The 18,541-nt window shown below is 43.6% G+C and overlaps 1 pseudogene; it reads left to right on the plus strand.

Moving 5' to 3' along the window:
- The window catches only part of LOC106839009 (acyl-coenzyme A synthetase ACSM2B, mitochondrial-like), a 74,966-nt pseudogene that overhangs the window by 43,333 nt on the left and 13,092 nt on the right, over positions 1–18,541 (plus strand).

Below are 18,541 nucleotides of genomic sequence, written 5' to 3' on the forward strand. Positions count from 1 at the left end.
TTGAGGAGTTGTCTAATGGATACAGAGTTTCAGTTTTGGATGATGAAAAAGTTCTGGAGATGGATGGTGGTGATGGTTGCACAATAATGTGAATGTGCTTAATGCTGCTGAACTGTACACTTAAAAATAGTTAAAATGGTACATTTTATGCATATTTTACCACAATAAAAAAGGAAAACAAAAATAAATATACAAATAAAGAGAGAGAAACAAACAAACAAATACATAAATCTAAGGTAACAGTTGCCTTCTTCACTTCCATTCTCTCACAAGTGCACAGTGGCATTTTCCAGAGGCTACATGATAGGTGATCCTGCAACAATGGAAGTGCAGAAACAGAAAAGAAAATCCAACTGTCTTCTTTTAAGGAAGACGATAAAGAGATTTGCAAACATGTAAGGTGATGCCTCTCTTCTCATTATTTTTTTTTGTTTCAGAAAGTATACTTACCTCTGTATCAAAATGTATCTTATTTGTGGTAATATATAATGGGTTTCTTACTGTTATTTTAAAAAGCACACATTTATAAAATTTCTCAGTTTTAATTTCTAATGTAGTAAATATTGATTGATAGAATTCATATAAATAAAAATTCTTCAGGGTTTTTAATACTTCTTAAGAATGTATAGGGGTCCTGAGATTAGAAAGCTGACTATACATTGATAGGGCCAATCCCAAGACTGGCATTTATTCTACATGCTTGCGTACCGGCCCACCCTAATCAGTAGGCCTTCTCTTTTTTCAGGCTGGCAAGTGGCCCCCCAGCCCAGCCCTGTGGTGAGTGAGTGGCGATGGGGATGAAGTGATGTGGAACTTCAGCCAACGGAGTGAACTCAGCCAGCAGGCAGCCAATGTCCTCTCGGGGGCCTGTGGCCTGCAGTGTGGGAACCGTGAGGTGGTGGTGCTGCCCCGAGTGCCTGAGTGGTGCCTGGTGACCCTGGGTTGCGTGAGAGCAGGTTGGTAGTTGACCACCTGGGCTGGGCACTGTGTACTTTGTGAAAGAAACTGATGGCAGAGAAATTCAACTATCCCTCCCAAAAGATGCCCCCTCAGCATAGCATGCTGTCCCTCCTCATATGGAAATGCTACTCTTCTTTCATTTATTTAAGCAAACTATGTGCCAGGCACAACTAGAGGTTGCTAGTATGGTAAACAAAGTATAGTGAACAAAACAGGGTCTATGTACTCATGGTACTTACAGGTCTTTGGAGAAAGATAACTATTAAACTATTAATTACAAATGTTATTTAATCACAATTTTGATGAATGGCATGAGAATTTTATAAGAACCTATTAAAGAAAAGTTGGCAAACTATGACCTGTAGGCCAAATTCAGCCCACAGCCTGTTTTTGTAAATAAAGCTTTGGGAACACAGCCGTGTCCTGCTCACATATTCTCTCGTTGCTTTTGCACGACGATGGCAGACTGGAGCAGTTGGGACAGAGAGCATCTGGCCCACAAAGCCTAAAATATTTACTGTTTGGCCCTTTGCAGAAAAATTTTGACAATCTTGCTATAAAAGGAGACTTGAACTGACTAATCTGTGGGGGTCACAGAAGGCTCAGTGGAAGTGAAATTTGGGCTGAGAGCTGAAGGATGAGTAGGATTTGGCCAGGAGAGGAGGCAGAGAAGAGTGCTACAAGCAGAGGGAACACACAGAGGGAAGGGGAGCTTGAAAATTATGAGAGAAGCTGAAAGCATGTCTGTGTGCCTGCAGTCCAGGCAGCAAGGAGGAAGGAGCAGCAAATGAGCCTGGAAAGATGTAGAGGTGCTAAACTGGTAGACCTTGGTAAGCGTTCTGGCCCTTATCCAGTGAGGAATGGCAAACCATGGATGGATTGAGTGATATGATCATTTTCTGTTTGTAAAAAGTCTTTATGGATGGTACATAGACGGTAGGATGAAGGAGTGCAAGAATGGGAGTGGGAAACCCAGATAGGAGACGAGGTATGATGGTGGCTTTACCTTGGATGGGGTGGAGATAAGTGGATGGATTTAGGAGACAATGAGGAAGAAACTGATAGCAGGACTTTTTGGTGAATGATATACTATAGAGGAAGAAGGCCAGGGAGACGAAGAAGTCACAGACACTTGGGCAACTGACTGCATGCGGCTCTCTTTCACTGGAAGGAGGAACGCAGGGAGAAGCAGGTATGGGGGTGTCTGGGAAAGACGACAAGTTCAATTTGGTAACTGTTGAGTTGGGGGTACCTGTGTGATGTTCAAGAAGGGATGAGGAGTTCTAATTATGAGATAAATCAGTCCTGGGGATGTAATGTACAGCATGAGGACTATAGTTAACAACGCTGTATTGTATATTTGAAAATTGCTAAGAGAGTAGGTCTTAAAAGTTCTCATGACAAGAAAAAAAATGTGTAATTATGTATGGTGATGAATGTTAACCTATTGTGGTAATCATTTCACATATATACATATATAAAATTATAGGCATACCTCATTTTATCGTGCCTCCCTTCATTGCACTTCACAGATGTTGTGTTTTTTACAAGACCTTCCACCAGCAAAAAGATTACAACTTGCTGAAGGCTCAGATGATGGTTAGAATTTTTTAGTAATAAAGTATTTTTTATGTGGCTCCTGAAGTGTTGAGAGTGGGAAGAAAGTGAGCTGGGGCAAGAGCTATTCAACAGGAGGAGCATGTGAAATCAGCTTCATAAAAGGTGAAAGAAACATAAGACTAGTTATTCTCTGGAAGAATAAAATAAAATCACAAGAGTTTCATCAAGATAGAAAACAAAAACAAAGAAAAACTAAGAGCACTCTTGGCTAAGAAAATGCATTCCGTGTCCCAGTTTTGGGAGAAATAGCCAGTACCTAGAGCACTATGGTGCTGCAGGACCATGGACAATTCCAAGTAACTTTCCTTATTTTAATGACTGTAGGGGTCTTTGGATACAGGAAACTCCTGCAGGGCATTTTGTGTAAGGTTTGGAGGCATTATATTGGCCTTAGACTGTCAATGGTGTGACATTAGGTAACCCAATTTCTCTCTTTAGTCTCAGTAGACCCCTTACAGCTCTGACAACCCGGGGAAATCTGGGTTCAAATCAATCTCTGATCTTCAGTCCCCTTGTTATTATTACTCCCACTGGTCACCACTACCCAACCTCCCCTCCCCCATTTACTCCCCTCTGGCTGTTTACATCAGGCCTCTCTGGGGAAGAAGACAATCCTCCCTCCCAGTTCTCTCTAAGCCATTTGGCTTCTCCAGGCCTCGTCTTCATGCCCAGGACCATCCAGATGAAAGCCAGACTTTCTCTATAGGCAGCAGGTGTCCAAGGCCAGGGTCATTGTGGCTGGGGATGAAGTGGCCCAGGCAGTGGACATGGTGGCACCTGACTCCCCTTCTCTGAAAACAAACCCACTGATGTCTGAGAAAATCCGAGACAGATGTCTGGACTTCAAGACACTACTACAGTGAGTATCTACGTGTCTTATCCTGGGTTTTCACCAAAAGTGGAAACTAAACCAACTACTTCTGTGCAGGCACTTTATTGGAGAGGTCCAGGAATCAGAATGTTGGGGAGAGTGAAGCAGGGGAGAAGGAAAAGCTAATACAAGAGTTTATTATTGAGTCACTGCATGGATAAGTGGGACTTGATCTGCAGGAACCTTCTGAGGAGCACACAGAATGCCTCTCAGGATTGTCCACTAAAGGATTGACAGTGCTGGCCCATCAGCACCTGACCCCCATTGGTGGAGAGTTGCGTTGCGGGGCATTATCTACCCCACACTTCTGAGCTGCACATGCATGCATGTGGAGCAGGCTCAGAGTTCCATGCCATGGTGGCAACAGAGAAGCCCCTGCGCACAAAGTGAGTCATCCATGGTCCACACTAGAAAGAACACCGTATGTGTTGAAACTTGCCTGGAGCTGTTCACTACAACCATTGCTGGAATCAGAGTTTAGGCCAAGAGTGTATGAGGCAAAACACAAGAGAAGGCTAATATACTGAGTTTCCCGGCTCCTCTTCCCACCTTCTGTATCCCTAAGCTAGGCTGCTTCTCAAAGACAGAGGACTCTATGGGTCCTTCCAACTGTCGAAACCAGGACTCGCTGGAAGAATGAGTTTCCCTGTGACATGTCTGAAATCCCCCCCACTAGAGACACATACCTTAGGAAACCCCCAGGGAGAATGAAAGCTTTTCTAATGTCATGGTCTTTAAGATAACTGTCTGAGAAGTAGGCAACATGAGGCCAGCTTTGACAGACTTGAAATCAGGACACTGGAGGACATGTCTGGGAGAGGTACAGATGCTTCAATGAAATAGAAGAGGGTGCACTGGGGAAAATCATACCAATTGAGCACCTTCTGTTCACCTGGTATCAGGCTAGTGCTCCCAATAACAATCAGATTAACATTTATTGAGTCCTTGCTGAGCTAGTTGCTCATTTTTTTTGTGTTACAGTTAAGTTTCTCAATAACTCAATGAAAGAGACAGGTATTGTTGATCTCATTTCACAGATATGGAAAGTGAGACTCAGAGAACTTAAATAAATGGTCCAAAATTACATAGTTAACAAAGTGCCAAACCTGAGTGGTTTTCAAGCCCAAGTCTGACTAACTCAGAATCTCATGATCTTAATCACTCATCAGCCCACTGCTGAAATAGGTTGGGTGACTTGCCCTTGCCAGCATGGGGGAAGGTGAGAAGAGATGAGTCACCAGGACATCTAGTGTCCAGGGCAGATCTGAGAAGGTGACACTCTGTGTCTCTGTCAGAGAAGCATCTACCACTCATTGCTGTATGCAGACTGGAAGCCAAGAAGCAGTTGCCATCTACTTCATCAGTGGGACCAGTAGCCTTCCCAAGATGGCAGAACACTCTCACTCAAGTCTGGGCATCAAGGCCAAGATGGATGCTGAATGAGAAGAGCTCTTTCTCTTTACAGAGAACTATACAACCAGGCCTTGAGACTTTCCTGAGCTCAAATCCAGTTCTACTGGGATGGGCTACTATCTGATGCTTATGAGAAAGATAGTTGGGAAGGGGGACATGAGGGAGTATGGCTTAGCAAGTTGGGCATCCATTGACCTTCGGTGGGACATTTCTGTTTCAGGTAACATGGGATCTCAAAACCTCTTCAGTGCTTTGAGCCGTGTGTCTACTAGGTTGAATGATTAACATAAAATTGATACACGTTTTTCCCCAGATTAATCTATATCTTGTACTTTGGGGTGATGGTAATTTGCTTGATGCTGCCTGCATTCTAAGAAGGCATTTTTGTCAGCAGCAAATTACTTTTTGGGGCTGGCCCAGTGGTGTAGTGGTTAAGTTCACGCTCTTCCCTTCGGCAGCCTGGGGTTTGTGGGTTTGGATCCCCGGTACAGACCTATACACTGCTCATCAAGCCATGCTGTGGCAGTATCCCACATCAAAATAGAGGAGGATTGGCATGGATATTAGCTCAGGGACAATCTTCCTCAAGCAAAATGAGGATTGGTAACAGATGTTAGCTCAGGGCCAATCTTCCTCACCAAAAAAAAAATTACGTTTCAAATCCATTGAAGTAGAAGCTGTAATTGGATTAATTAGATGAACTGAGATCTCAGATTTCTGGATCTCAGATCTCATAATTCAGAACGTCCTTCTGCTCTACATCAGCCCCATCAGTGGAATCAGATAATACTGTGCCAAGTTTGTTATGCAATAGTACGTGGCTGTATATTGTAGTTGTAAGTCCTTTTAGTTCTTCTATGTGAGCTGCCACCAGAGCATGGCTACTGACAGACAAGTGACGTGGTTCTACACCCGGGCCACTGAAGTGGAGTGCACTGAACTTTAACTACTAGGCCATCAGGGCTGGCTATGGAAAAATATTTTATTACAAAAAATCTCAAAAACTTAAATGTCCTACTTGTGAGCCTGTGTTACCAGAAAATTAAATTGTTTAATAGAAATTATTTAATGGAAGAGCTATAGTACAATTCAGTTTATAAAAGATGGGAAGATAAATCACTTAAATGTAAATAAGATATTAAATTCCCAGACCCTCCAAAATTTGGTCCTAATAGGCTATGACCCAATTTCCCTACAGAGTTGAAAGCTTTAATCTTCTTGAGGAAGGGACACATACTATGGAGATTCCCAGCCATGGAAGTTCTTCATGTCTAGCCTAATTCATTTTTGCTTTAAAACAGACCGAATACATTTTATTCTGGCCTGAAGAAAGGGAACGAGTTTTTCCCTGTACAAGACCCTTGCCTGTGCTCAGGAAATTCATGATTCTTTGAGAAAAGAGAAACAAAGATCTACACAGCCAAACTTGAACTCTGCAAGGACTCTTGTCAGAATATTCACTTAGTGTCTTCTGTTAGTAAACATTTCCTGGGTGGTTACCACATGCCAAAACTGTACTAAGTTCTGGGGATAAAGTGAGAGTGAGACCCAATTATCTATTGAGTCATGGGAGCTGGGGTCCCATCTTCTAAATACCTGCCCCTTCTTGATACAGGATGTGTAGATAGATCACCTCTCCTTCCCTCTGCCTGCTCACACTTACACACACGCCTACAGACACACTCAGGTACACACAGACCTGTGCACACACACCTACCCCTCCCCACACATACACACACACTCATGCTCACTCACTCTGGTATGCACTCACATGTATGTACATTTCCTCTATATTCTCAGCATATGGACAGACCTGCAAGCCTCTGACATCATATGGAGCATCTCAGACACAGCTTGGATAGTGACAACTTTTGGCCTCATTTCTGGAGCCCTGGACATCAGGAGGACACATATTTATCCATCTCTTGCCAAAGTTTGACCCACTGCTCATTCTAAACATAAGAGAGGATCCAGTTTGCACCAGATGGTCAGAGTGAGCCCAAGGTTTGAACACTCCGATTTATTGCAGTTTCCTTTAGTTAACCTAATTTTGACTAACCCTGTTACATGGATAGACGGTGTTCAGTAAGCAAGATGAGAATGGTCCCTGCTCTCATAGAGCTCATGTCCAGGGAAGGAGACAGACCCATATACAGATAAAATATATTCAGGGGACAGGCATCATGGGTCATTCATTCACTCAACACATGTTTAATAGGTTTTTGCTCTGGTGTCAAGTGTCAGATAGATGGTGGTGAACCAAGTGTAAAAGAGAAGAATGGAATATTGGAGATGATGCCATCTGTATGTGTGTGTGTGCATATGTATGTGTGTGTGCATAGAGTGCAATCTGCATAAGTGTACAGCTTGAAGTAATTTACCTATGTTAGATACCTTATTAGTCAGCTCAAGCTGCTAAAATACTGTAGACTGAGTGGCTTAAACAACAGACATTTATTTCTCATAGTTCTGGAGGCTGGGAGTCTGAGATTAGGGTGCCAGTATGATTGGTTTCCTGGTGACAACTCTCTTCTTAGCTTACAGACGGCTGCCTTTTCACTGTGCCCTCACATGGCGGAGAGAGCGAGCTCTGGTGTCTCTTCCTCTTATTATAAAGACACTAATCCCATCATGGAGACCCCACCCTCATGACCTCATCAAACCTAATTATCTCCCAAAGGACCCACTTCCAAATATCATCACATAGGGGAGCTGGGCTCCAGCATGTGGATTGTGGGGGAGACAACATTCAGTCCATAGAAGACACCCATATAACCCCCACCAGATCAAGACGTACAGCATTCCCACCACTGCAGAAAGTGCTCATACCCCCTCATGCCATTGTCCACACCCCGTAAGTTAAGCATTCTTTTGACCTCTACCACCATAGATTAATTTTGCCTCTTCTTGAACTTCGTGTAAGTGGAATCGTACACTAGGTAATCTTTTGTGTCTGGCTTCTTTCACTCAACGTATTCTCTGTGAATGCTGTCCATGTTGTTGCACATATTAGAAGTTTGTTCTTTTCAATTGCTGTATAGTAGTCCATTCTGTGGATCTATCACAACTTCTTTTTCCATCTTATTGTTGATGGACATCAGGGTTATTTCCAGTTTGGGGCTATTATCTATGAGAAGTTTTGAAGAATAAATAGGAGTTTTTCTAGTGGAACCTGATGGGGTGGCCATTAAATAAAATCTATAAACTACACTACCCTGGAGCAACAAAGCAATGGAAATGGATGCATTTTGTTTGTAAATTCATGCCCTATGTCAGACTCTATTTGTGATGGGGAGTTGGGTCATTGACATCCTGGGGCCTCCAGGTCTCTTAAGGAGTTGATGGCCCACACAGACTTTTGTTTGGCTGGCAACAGAGACCCCAGGAGCACACACAGTCATGGATGGCCTCCTTAAAGGTCAGGCATGGTTGGATTCTCTCAGGAGATTCTCTTCAAATGATTCTGTCATTCTCTGTTTTAAACAAATTCTTACTTTGCCTCCTTCCAAAAGAGGATTTAAAGTGGCTTTTAAGTGTCATAAATAGAAGAAAAGAACAACATGAAAACAATGTAAAATTATACAGCCTATTAGGAAAATATAGAGTGGAGATGTTGGGGCGGTGGGAGGACTAAAGAGAGTAAGGAGAAGTACAGCAAATAAATAGATAATTGCATGGTGAACTTCCTGTAAGGCAAAGCAACTAGTGAAATGGGATGATTTTCGTAGCTTATACCAGTTCATCAAAAGCACTCAGAGGAAATAATGGCATGATGTACTAATGTTAATCATTTTTCCGGACATTTTTGCCTAAACCATTTTTTGTAATAAATTCTGCACAAAGCAAAGCATGGGATGGAGGTGGTGTTACATAACAGTTAAGAGCACAGACTGCAAATGCTGGTTACACTACTTGCTGGTTGTGTGACCAGGGGCAAGTTGCTTAAGTATATGGGTCACAGTTTTCCCCTCTTTAAGATGGGATTGATAATACAAACTCCATGAGGTTATTGTGAGAATTAAATGAGATAGCACAAGGCCTGGCAAGTATTCAGTACTGGCTATTTTTTAGTAGTGCTTCTTCTGAATTGTCTATAGGTGCTTTTAACTTTTCAAAGCACTTTTCTACCTGAATTGTGTCCCTTGGGGACAATAGGGCTGGAATTAATCTGTTATAAAGCTAGTCCCAGGAGGTTAAGGGACTTAACCAAGAGCACACAGCTGATTTGCAACAACAGTTGATCTCTTTCTTGGTGATTGGGGGTTTACGTAATTCTAGAGGAGAGTTTATGGGGGCAAGTCATTAAATTGATGGGAATGGGCTGCCAGGATTTGACAAAAAGATTCCAAATTAGTCCTGGATCTTTTCTTTATAATTATAGGTGGTTACTTCCCTGTCATTTTTGACTTGAGGATGCATGAGAATTTGGGCTCATTTGGACTGAAATAGACACACTAAAGAAGCTAGGATTTAAATCCAGAGTCCACCTCCATAGCCCATGCTGATAACCACTGTGCATGCCAGTTAGTTTGGCATCTGACCTGATGGGCAGTGTCAGCTGGCTCTCTTCTTCCAGGCACTGTCCAGCTACCCAGTCAGCAATGTGGTAGGAGCCCCCAGTGTTCACCGGATGTTGATTCAACAGGATCTTTCCAGGTGATGGGACTTTGGGGGTTGGTGAGAGCCTCTGGTCTATTGGTCCATCCTCCTGCCTCCCCCTCGTACACACTTGCTCATCTATCTGACCCTCTGAGCATAGGTAGCCAGATGAAGCCAATTTTATTGTCAAAGCCCCCAGAATCCAGCTCTAGGCCTGGGCAGAGCTCAGTTCTAAGGAGGCTTAAGGGGAACAATTACCTCTCTTCTCTTTTTCAGGTACAAGCTCCCACATCTACAGAACTGCTTAAGCAGAGGGGAGACCCTCCTTCCAGACACATTGGAGAAGTGGAGGGCCCAGACAGGACTGGACATCCAAGAATTCTGTGGCCAGACAGAAATGATACTTGCTCCTGGGACAACCATGAGCTGGTGAATGTGGTGGACTTCAAATGGCTCTTTGATAGTAAAAATATGAGCCACCATTTATCATGCACTTATTCAGTAAATATTTATTGAGCACATACTATGAGATAGGTATTGACAATTCAGCAGAAACAAAAAAATCAAAGCTCCTGCTCTCATGGAGATAACATTCTAGAGGGAGTTGGAGACATTAATAAATATATGATGGGTGAGAAGTTCTATGAAGAAAAGTTAAACAGGTAAGATGGGGTGAGGTTGGATGAGGGGCTGGTATTTCAGATACGATGGTCAGGAAAGTCCCCTGTAATGGTGTAACATTTTTGAAGAGACCTGAGTTTATCAAACAAGCAGGCACTGTACTAAGCTGCTCAGATTGAAGTGAGAAGTGAGGAAAGGAACACACTAGGACCCCACCTCACCTGCTGAGATACCTTCTTGGAACTCTTGGGGCCCCGTGAGCATGGCGTGGACTCATATTGCTCTACATTGTGCCACTTACCCAAACAGCCCGGGTAATCCTTTCCCCCAACTCCTTTCCCCAGTGCTTCTTCTTGGGACTCAGTACTTCTCGCCTCCTGCTCTCCACTCTTTTACCTAACATCCTTCTATGGCTAGTGTGTCCCCTGGCAGAACTCCTGAGAAGGCTCACAGTAGGGCTGTGATGTGGAAGAACTCGGTAAATGTGGGGAAGGACAGTGGAGTCGTGGCAAGGGCTTCCAGCTGTTCAGAGGAGGCCATGTTTAGGGACTGCTCCTTTGGACAGCAGCATCTCCTTAGAATTCATTTCAGGATCCAAGCAGAGCTGGTCCTCTTATGGGAGATAATTTAATCCCATATTATTTTAAGGGACTTTTGGTGTCCGTGGTCCCTTATTAAAGTATGGCTCCCTCTGAAGAGATTATAATGTGGTTGTTAGTTCCTCTTCCCTGGGGAGTGGTCAATCAAATTGCTTTCTACTTTAAGGCACCCCCTAGAATGGGGTTCCAGTAAGGGGAGAGCCAAGAAAAGGGGAGGGAGGGAGCCACCAAATGAGAGGCAACTTCAGGACTGTGTCAGGACCTGCTCTGCTGAAGCTTTCTTTCCTTTCTCTGTGTCCCATGACTGTGAAGTTTGCTGATCTGTCCACAACTTTCCACAGGGACTCACTTGCAGAGTTTCCAAGACAATGAAAGTCAAACCTGGCTACCTGGGAACCACCACTCCCCATTACGATGTGCAGGTTTGTTAGGGGCACTAAGGAGGGAGGGAAAACATCAGTTTTTCATTGATTTATTTATTAAATTGCTCACTGAGGAAAAATAATAGAAAGTAAAGATATTAAAATAATATTTAAAAAAGAGGGAGGGAGAAAGGGAGGAAGGAAGACAGAAAGGAAAAGAGAAAATTATTCATATTCTTATCATCCAGAGAAAAGTACTTTGAATAGCTAGTTATATAAATGTATAGCTTCATTAGTTATATAAATGTATACATTTAAAAAAATAGGGGTGAGTCTTAACATACCATTTTGTAACTTACTTTTATCATTGAACAATCTTGAGTGACCATCTTTCCAGTTCATTTAACACCAATCTACGGCAGAATTTTTAATGACTACATAGTAGGTAGTATGGCTCCACCACTCTTTACACCTTTTATTGGTCAATAGATGATTTCCAAATTTTTCACTAGTAAAAACAACATTGCAATGAATGTGCTGTAGCTAAAATTTTGCTCCTTTCCGTTATTTCTTTGGGTTAAATTCCAAGAAATAGAATGTGCATATGTGTATCTATGGTTCTATGTGTGGGTGCATGTATCTAAAGGGTAACAATTTATACTCTATTCAGTGTTGTATGTAATTGTCTGCTCTCCCATCTGTGACTATGATAACCATTTACAGATCCATTTTTTAAAGTATCTTATCTCATTCTTGTGCAATCCTGTGAAATAAGCTGTCATTATCTGTTTTACAGACGAAGGCCCTGAGATATAGAGCTTAAGTAGCTCAAAGACAGCTAGTAAGGCAGCAGAGTCATAATTTGAGTTTTGATCTATCTGGTATCCAAGTCCATGGGCCTCAAAGATAATGGGAGGCTATTATATTTCCTGAACTCCTAAGGCCAGAAGAATCTTCCCAAGCCCCTCTGGTCCAGTCTCAATAAGAGGCTTCTCTTAAACTATCCCAGCCTGATGGATTGGAGATCTAGGTTTAAAACTCTTGTCTTCCCTTGGTTTCTGGTTCTTGTTTTCAGCGAGCACTAGAGCAAAAGGGTCTTCCACTTGACCAACTCAGCTCTTCCATGTTGCCATTCAAGCCATTTCCTGTTATGTAGATGATTCTTCCAATCTGCTTCTTCCTCCAGGTTGTAGATGACAAGGGCAACATCCTGCCCACTGGTGCAGAAGGAGACTTGGGCATCAGGGTCAAACTTATGAGGTCTATAGGCATCTTCTCTGGCTACGTGATGAGGAACCCACGCTCCTCCATCTGTGCCCTGGTGGCGATAGGGGGTTCTAAGAAGGAAGCGAGGGTTCCCAAAGTTGTGAACTTCCCAAGAGGCACTGGCAAGACATAGGGACCAGGAGGGGAGGGATCCAGTGTCCAAGAATGGGTGCTTTGCCAAGAGAAACGATTGGCCATTCAACCCTGCTACTCTTAGCCTGTCACTAAGATCCCATTTGAAGAATCATCTTTCTCTGGACAGCCCTTTCCACCCTCAAGAACTGTTTCATACCAGAAAGCTTATTGCCTCTCAATTATGTACAGCAGTGTTTTTCCAAGGGCAGCCCTGCCCCCACCCCCAAATATCTCCTCTGCTCTATGCCACTGATTTCCTTTAGAGCCATGCTAGACACTACACTGACTGCACCATATAGTTGGAGGCATTTTTGTCTTCAGACCTTTCAACATTAGAAATAGATGATTCTTGAGTCTAACTGCCTCATTTTACAGGTGAGGATGGTGAAGCTAGACTCATCTGACTTGTGAGTCGTACGACTCACCCAAGCCCCAAACACATTAAATAATAAATTAAATAATAATCATTGCTACCATTTGTTGAGTGTTTACTATGTGTTAAGCACTATCCTAAAGCACTTCACATACATTAAACTCATCTAACCCTCCCAATGACCCTACGAGGTTCTTGGAGACAAATTGCTTGAGTTCAAAACCCCGCTCCACTATTTACCGTGTGATCTTGGGCAAGTTGCTGATCTCTCATGCCGTTGTTTCCTCACCTGTGAAATATGTATTATGTTATCTTTTGGCATTATGACCGATATCTAAACGCATTAATATTTGGGAAACACTTAGAACAGTGCTATGTAAGAGTGCGTTAAATAGAAGAATTGCTGTTCTTGTTCTTAATGGAAATTATAACTTCTGTTGTACAGATGAGGAAAATCGAGCCTCAGAGAAGAGGGCACAGCCACACTGTGTACTTCTTCAAGCATTTCCTGTGCACTCTCCCACTATAATCTCACATGCCAGTGAGATAGCTAAGGCATGGGATTCTCCCTATTCGACAGATGAGGAAACAGACTCGGGAGTTGATGTGTTGACTCAAGCCTGCAAAGTTAATGCCAGCAGGGGTTGCATGGTGACCAGGAGAAAGAGTCAGGTTGGTGGTCAAGAGATTTGACTTCTGGTCTCAGCTCTGCCATCTGTAAAATTTGTTTGGCCTTGAACAAGCCTCTTGATCTCTCTAATCTTCAATACCCCTATTATCCAAATGAAGGGGCTAGGCTGTGAATACCCTATTCTGCCTTTTAACCAGTGACTGAACACTTAATCTGGATCCCACACCTCAACAGTTGAACAAACACTTGACATAAAGATGCACTAACAAGAAGAAAACCTCAAACCTTCTCACTGCTCATGAACAAGTGCCTCAGCTGAATAGAGGGGCCTGGGCATTGTAGAAATATGCACATTGGCCAGGGCACTAGGGGCTTGCTGATGTATCTCTAGAACTTTCAAATTTAACAAAGGAGCCAAGAAAAATGTCTAATAAACTTTGGTGCCCTTGATCAGTGTCATGGAGTGGAGTTGGGGTTAGGATGACCATTGAATCAGTTGGGGAAAATGCCCTAGATCTTGGATGAATGAATGCATCAATATTGTCCATCAGACTAAACCCTGGGGAGCAGGTAAGAGACCCTAGTGGAATAGCTGAAATAAAGAAGGAAGGTCCACTTCCATCTGGGGACTGAGATTGACAGATTCAGGGCAAGCCTGCCATGTTTAGTTGTTCCAGTTGTAAAATGCACAACCTGCCCTCTGTTCATGGCAGCCCTGGGGCAGAGGATTTAGGCTTTGCAGGAACAATGACTCTGTCTTTCTGTGGTCACCAGGACAATCCTGAGAAGACAGTGGCCAACACCCAAGGAGATTTTTGGCTCCTGGGAGACCGGGGAATCAAGGATGAAGATGGATATTTCCAGTTCATGGGGGGCGGGGTGGGGGGGGCAGATGATATCATTAACTCCAGCGGGTGAGCTTGGCTTCTGGGCTGGGAAGGGTAACCTGGATCTTTATTCTGGCTGGTTCTAGACTTTGGGGCTGGCCTAGAGGTTGAGTGTCCAGCCTTCTCTGAAGGACAGGTTCTTCTACAGATACCAGATTGGACCCTCAGAGGTGGAGAATGCACTGATGGAGCAACCACACTGTGGTGGAGACAGCAGTAGTCAGTAGCCCAGACCCTATCCAAGGAGAGATGATGGGGGAGCAGCAGCCTGGGGGTCTGCAGATTTGGGAAACAAGGGCAGTTAAGAGCATGGACTCTGGGGGCTGGACAGCCTGGGTCCAAATCTTAGCCCTGTCAGTTATCAGCTGTGTGACCTTGGGCAAGTTACTTAGCCTCTCTGAGCCTCAGTTTCTCATCTGTAAGATGAGGGTCTGTTGTGAGGATTAAATGTGTTCATATTTGTAAAGTGCTTGGAATAAGGCCTGGCACATAGAAGCACCACATAACCTCTATTATTATGGGGCTAAATAGATTCCACTGCTGTTTGGTATTTGAATCAGAATCCAATCCCTGACCAGAGAAATGAGGAGGAATTTGAGCCAAGATATAGAGCCCCTGAGCCATGGGGTTTACAATAAGAAGAAAGACTCCCCCCCATAATGCCAGGGTTATAGAAATAGGTCCAGATAGAGTCTAATAGAGCGTGGTGTGTGTATAGGGAAAAGTTAAGGTGCAGAGGTGTGGGTCAATGCCCAAGAACATTTCTGTAGGAAGCTGACAATGTCAAACCTCTGGCAGGTGTGGGACATATCACCCATGGAAATCATAGGAGCAACTAGGCAAACGGGGCCTGAAGGGGGATCTTCTACTGAGAAAACCCTGTGTGCCAAGCACTGTACTAAGCTATGCTATATATGAATTCATTTCATTTCCCATAAAGTAAGTATGACAATTGGATCTCCATTTTATAGATGTGCAAACTGTAGATCGGAGAGGTTAAGTAAATCATTTGGGCTCATAGTCCCCAGTCTTTATTTTCCTCTCTTCTCTTGTATCTAGCTTCTCTCCATCGGTCTCTATTGTCCTGGGGATATGAGGTGAGCCTGGTCTCCATCTACAGTCCTACCTGCCCATCCAATATGCCACTTGAGAGAGAGTTGGAATCTTGGTCATTATTATCCTCAATTTCTCCTTTTCTACTGCCCTGGATATCTGGAGGAGTAATTGAGGGGATATACAGGCGGTGGCTGTGGTGGAATTCTTAACACTGATTTTGCATTATCCCAGGAGATGACGACATCCCCTGATCCCTTCTCTCTTGGCCCTCATCCTCACTGCAGGTACTGAAGGCATTTGTGGTTCTGGCCCCACAGTTTCTGTCCCATGACCCATGTCCCATGTGAAGTCAGTGACAGCCCCATACAAGTATCTGAGGAAGGTGAGGCTTCTGGGCTCCCATCCTTCCCAAACTTGAGGAAGGAGGGATGGTTTTCCTCTTGTATTTCTCTCCTCCAGGCTGAGGATGAGGCCTCTAAGTACAAAGTTCCACCTGACTATGACCAAGAAAGCCCAAAAAAACAATCCAGCAACTGTCCAGATGCCTGAAAATTGTCCTTAGCCTTTAACTCACTCTGAACTGAAAGTCAGATGCTTCCATGGGAACAAGTTCTAGCCAATACCTGGCCTACAGTCCCACTCTCTGCACCAAGGTCTTGCTATAGTATTCAGGATTCTCTCAGTTGCAAGTGACAGAAATCCAGCTTGAAGTTTATTGCTCACACAATTGTTAAGTCCCAGGAGTAGGTGAAGCTTCAGTCATGGCTTGTAACAGGCATTCAAATGATGTGACCAGGGATGTCTCTTTCAACCCTTGACTCTCCTTCTTTCTGTATTGGCTTCATTTCTTGAAATGCTCTCCCTTTTTAATGGCCTCCAGAAGCTCTAAACATACATTTTTAGCAGCCTAGCAAATCCCAGTAGAAAAAGAGCATCTTTTTCCCCACAGGCATCAGCAAAAGTCTTCAAGTCGATTCTCTATGGACAAATTCAGGTCATGTGTCCATCTCAAACCAATGCCTGTAGCCAGGGACATTCTGATTGGCCAGTTCTGGGTCATGTGATCACCCCCGGAGCAAGTGCAGGAAGGATGGGAGAGAGAGCTGCGCTACACCCTTGACATGGACTGAGTGAGGGAGGGGTGGCTCCCTCCAGGAAACTGGAAGTGCTCCTACCAGAAAAGGCAAAAAGCATAGAATCTGCTATATCTGTTGTCACTCTGGGGCAGAGCATGGAGGTTAACACTAAAGCGTGGAGGTTGACACAGAAGAAGGACCCAGTTTTTGGAGCTGGGTACAAAATGGGAGCTTGCACCAGGGAAAGAAAAACATTTTCTCTTTTTGAGTCTGGGGTAGATGATGAGAGCAATCACATTAAGCCTAAAGCCCCCAGATTCTATGTAACCTGGATGCTCACTGACGCTTTGTCAGCACAGGCTAATTGTTATAGGCAGCTTTTCTGAGAAGCAGACTCTGGGAAGGAGATTAACCTGCAAGAAGTTTGTTAGGGAGTGCTTTGGCATCAACACCTGGGGAAGGAGATGGACAGGAAGGGAATGGGATTGGGCAGGTCAAGTTGCACGATGATGTGGTTTCAATGGAGGCCTCAGCCAATCCCATGGAGCGTTCTGAAGCTAGAACCACCTTTCAGAGTTTCCTAAAGGGATGGATGGGGTAAGGGGTGGGCCTTTATAGCCACATGTTGGTCAGGCATGGATGCAGGCTGCCCTAGGAAGGGGGCATGGCCCTGGGAGAGACAGCTCTCCTTAGCTGTGCACTCCGCAAAGAGGTCTGGCAGTGTGGGCGTAAGCCTTTTGTTCCTCCGGGGGGATCTAAGCACATTAAAGAGTCCACCACACAGAATTTCAGCCTTAAACTGATAGAGAGGCAGTGTGGCACAGTCTGTGGAATCAGACTGTTGCATTCAAAATCCATCTTGCCACTTACTTATTCAAGAATCTCTCTGTACCGCAGTTTCCTTATCTGTAAAATGGGGATAATGATGTTACTCTTTCACAGGTTGTTGAGAAGAAGAGTTGATATTTGTAAGGCATAAGGTGCTTAGAAGAGTGACTGACACATAATAAGCATTTAGTAAGTATTTTAAAAGTAGACTAGAAATCCAATAACACCAAACATCATCAGAATTTTGAGTTGTAACTGAATATTTGGGGGGATCCAGAGAAGGGGTCCTATCACACAGTATAACAATGTATTATTCAATAGACGTGTCTCTTTTTTACAAGTCTCTCCTCTAGAATGCCCTGGGCAGCAGGTTCGTTCCCCCTCCTCCCTCCTTGCAGAGACCATACTCTTCTGCTCCTTTATCTATCTATCTATCTATCTATCTATCTATCTATCTATCTATCTAATTGAGGTCATATTGGTTTATAACATTGTGTAATTTCAGGTGTACATTATTATATATCAATTTCTATATAGACTAGTATCTTGCTCACCTCTAATAGTCTACTTTTTGTCTATCACCATACGTATGTGCCCCTTTACCCGTTTCACCTTCCCCCCACCCTCTTCCCCTCTGGCAACCATTAATCTGTTCTCCTTATCCATGTGTTTGTTTATCTTTCACATATGAGTGAAATAATACAGTGTTTGTCTTTCTCTGTCTGGCTTATTTCTCTTAACATAATGCCCTCAAGGTCCATCCATGTTGTTGCAAATGGGATGATTTTGTGTTTTTTATGGCTGAGTAGTGTTCCATTGTATATATTTACCACATTTTCTTTATCCATTCAGCAGTTGATGGGCACTTGGGTTGCTTCCACATCTTGGCTATTGTGAATAATGCTGCAATGAAGATAGGGGTGCATAAATCTCTTTGTATTGTTGATCTCATGTTCTTCATGATATGTAGAGTAGCTTTCTTCTCAGGATTAAACCTGGATCTCCCCTGTGGCTTCCTTCTACCCTCTATCTATACTCTAGGGGCCAAATAATAATATATGTTATGTTATACTGTCTTTGTTACACCTACTCAACCCTGTCCTGGTAGTGTAAAAGCAGCTAGACACAATTATAAATGAATAGGCATGGCTGTGTTTCAATAAACCTTTACTTACAAAAACAAGAGGAGGGCTGGATTTTGCCCACAGGCTATAGTTTGCCAAACCCTGCTCTACCCCACTGTG

This window comes from Equus asinus, chromosome 14 (genome assembly GCF_041296235.1).
Source record: "Equus asinus isolate D_3611 breed Donkey chromosome 14, EquAss-T2T_v2, whole genome shotgun sequence".
NCBI classification, from domain to species: domain Eukaryota; kingdom Metazoa; phylum Chordata; class Mammalia; order Perissodactyla; family Equidae; genus Equus; species Equus asinus.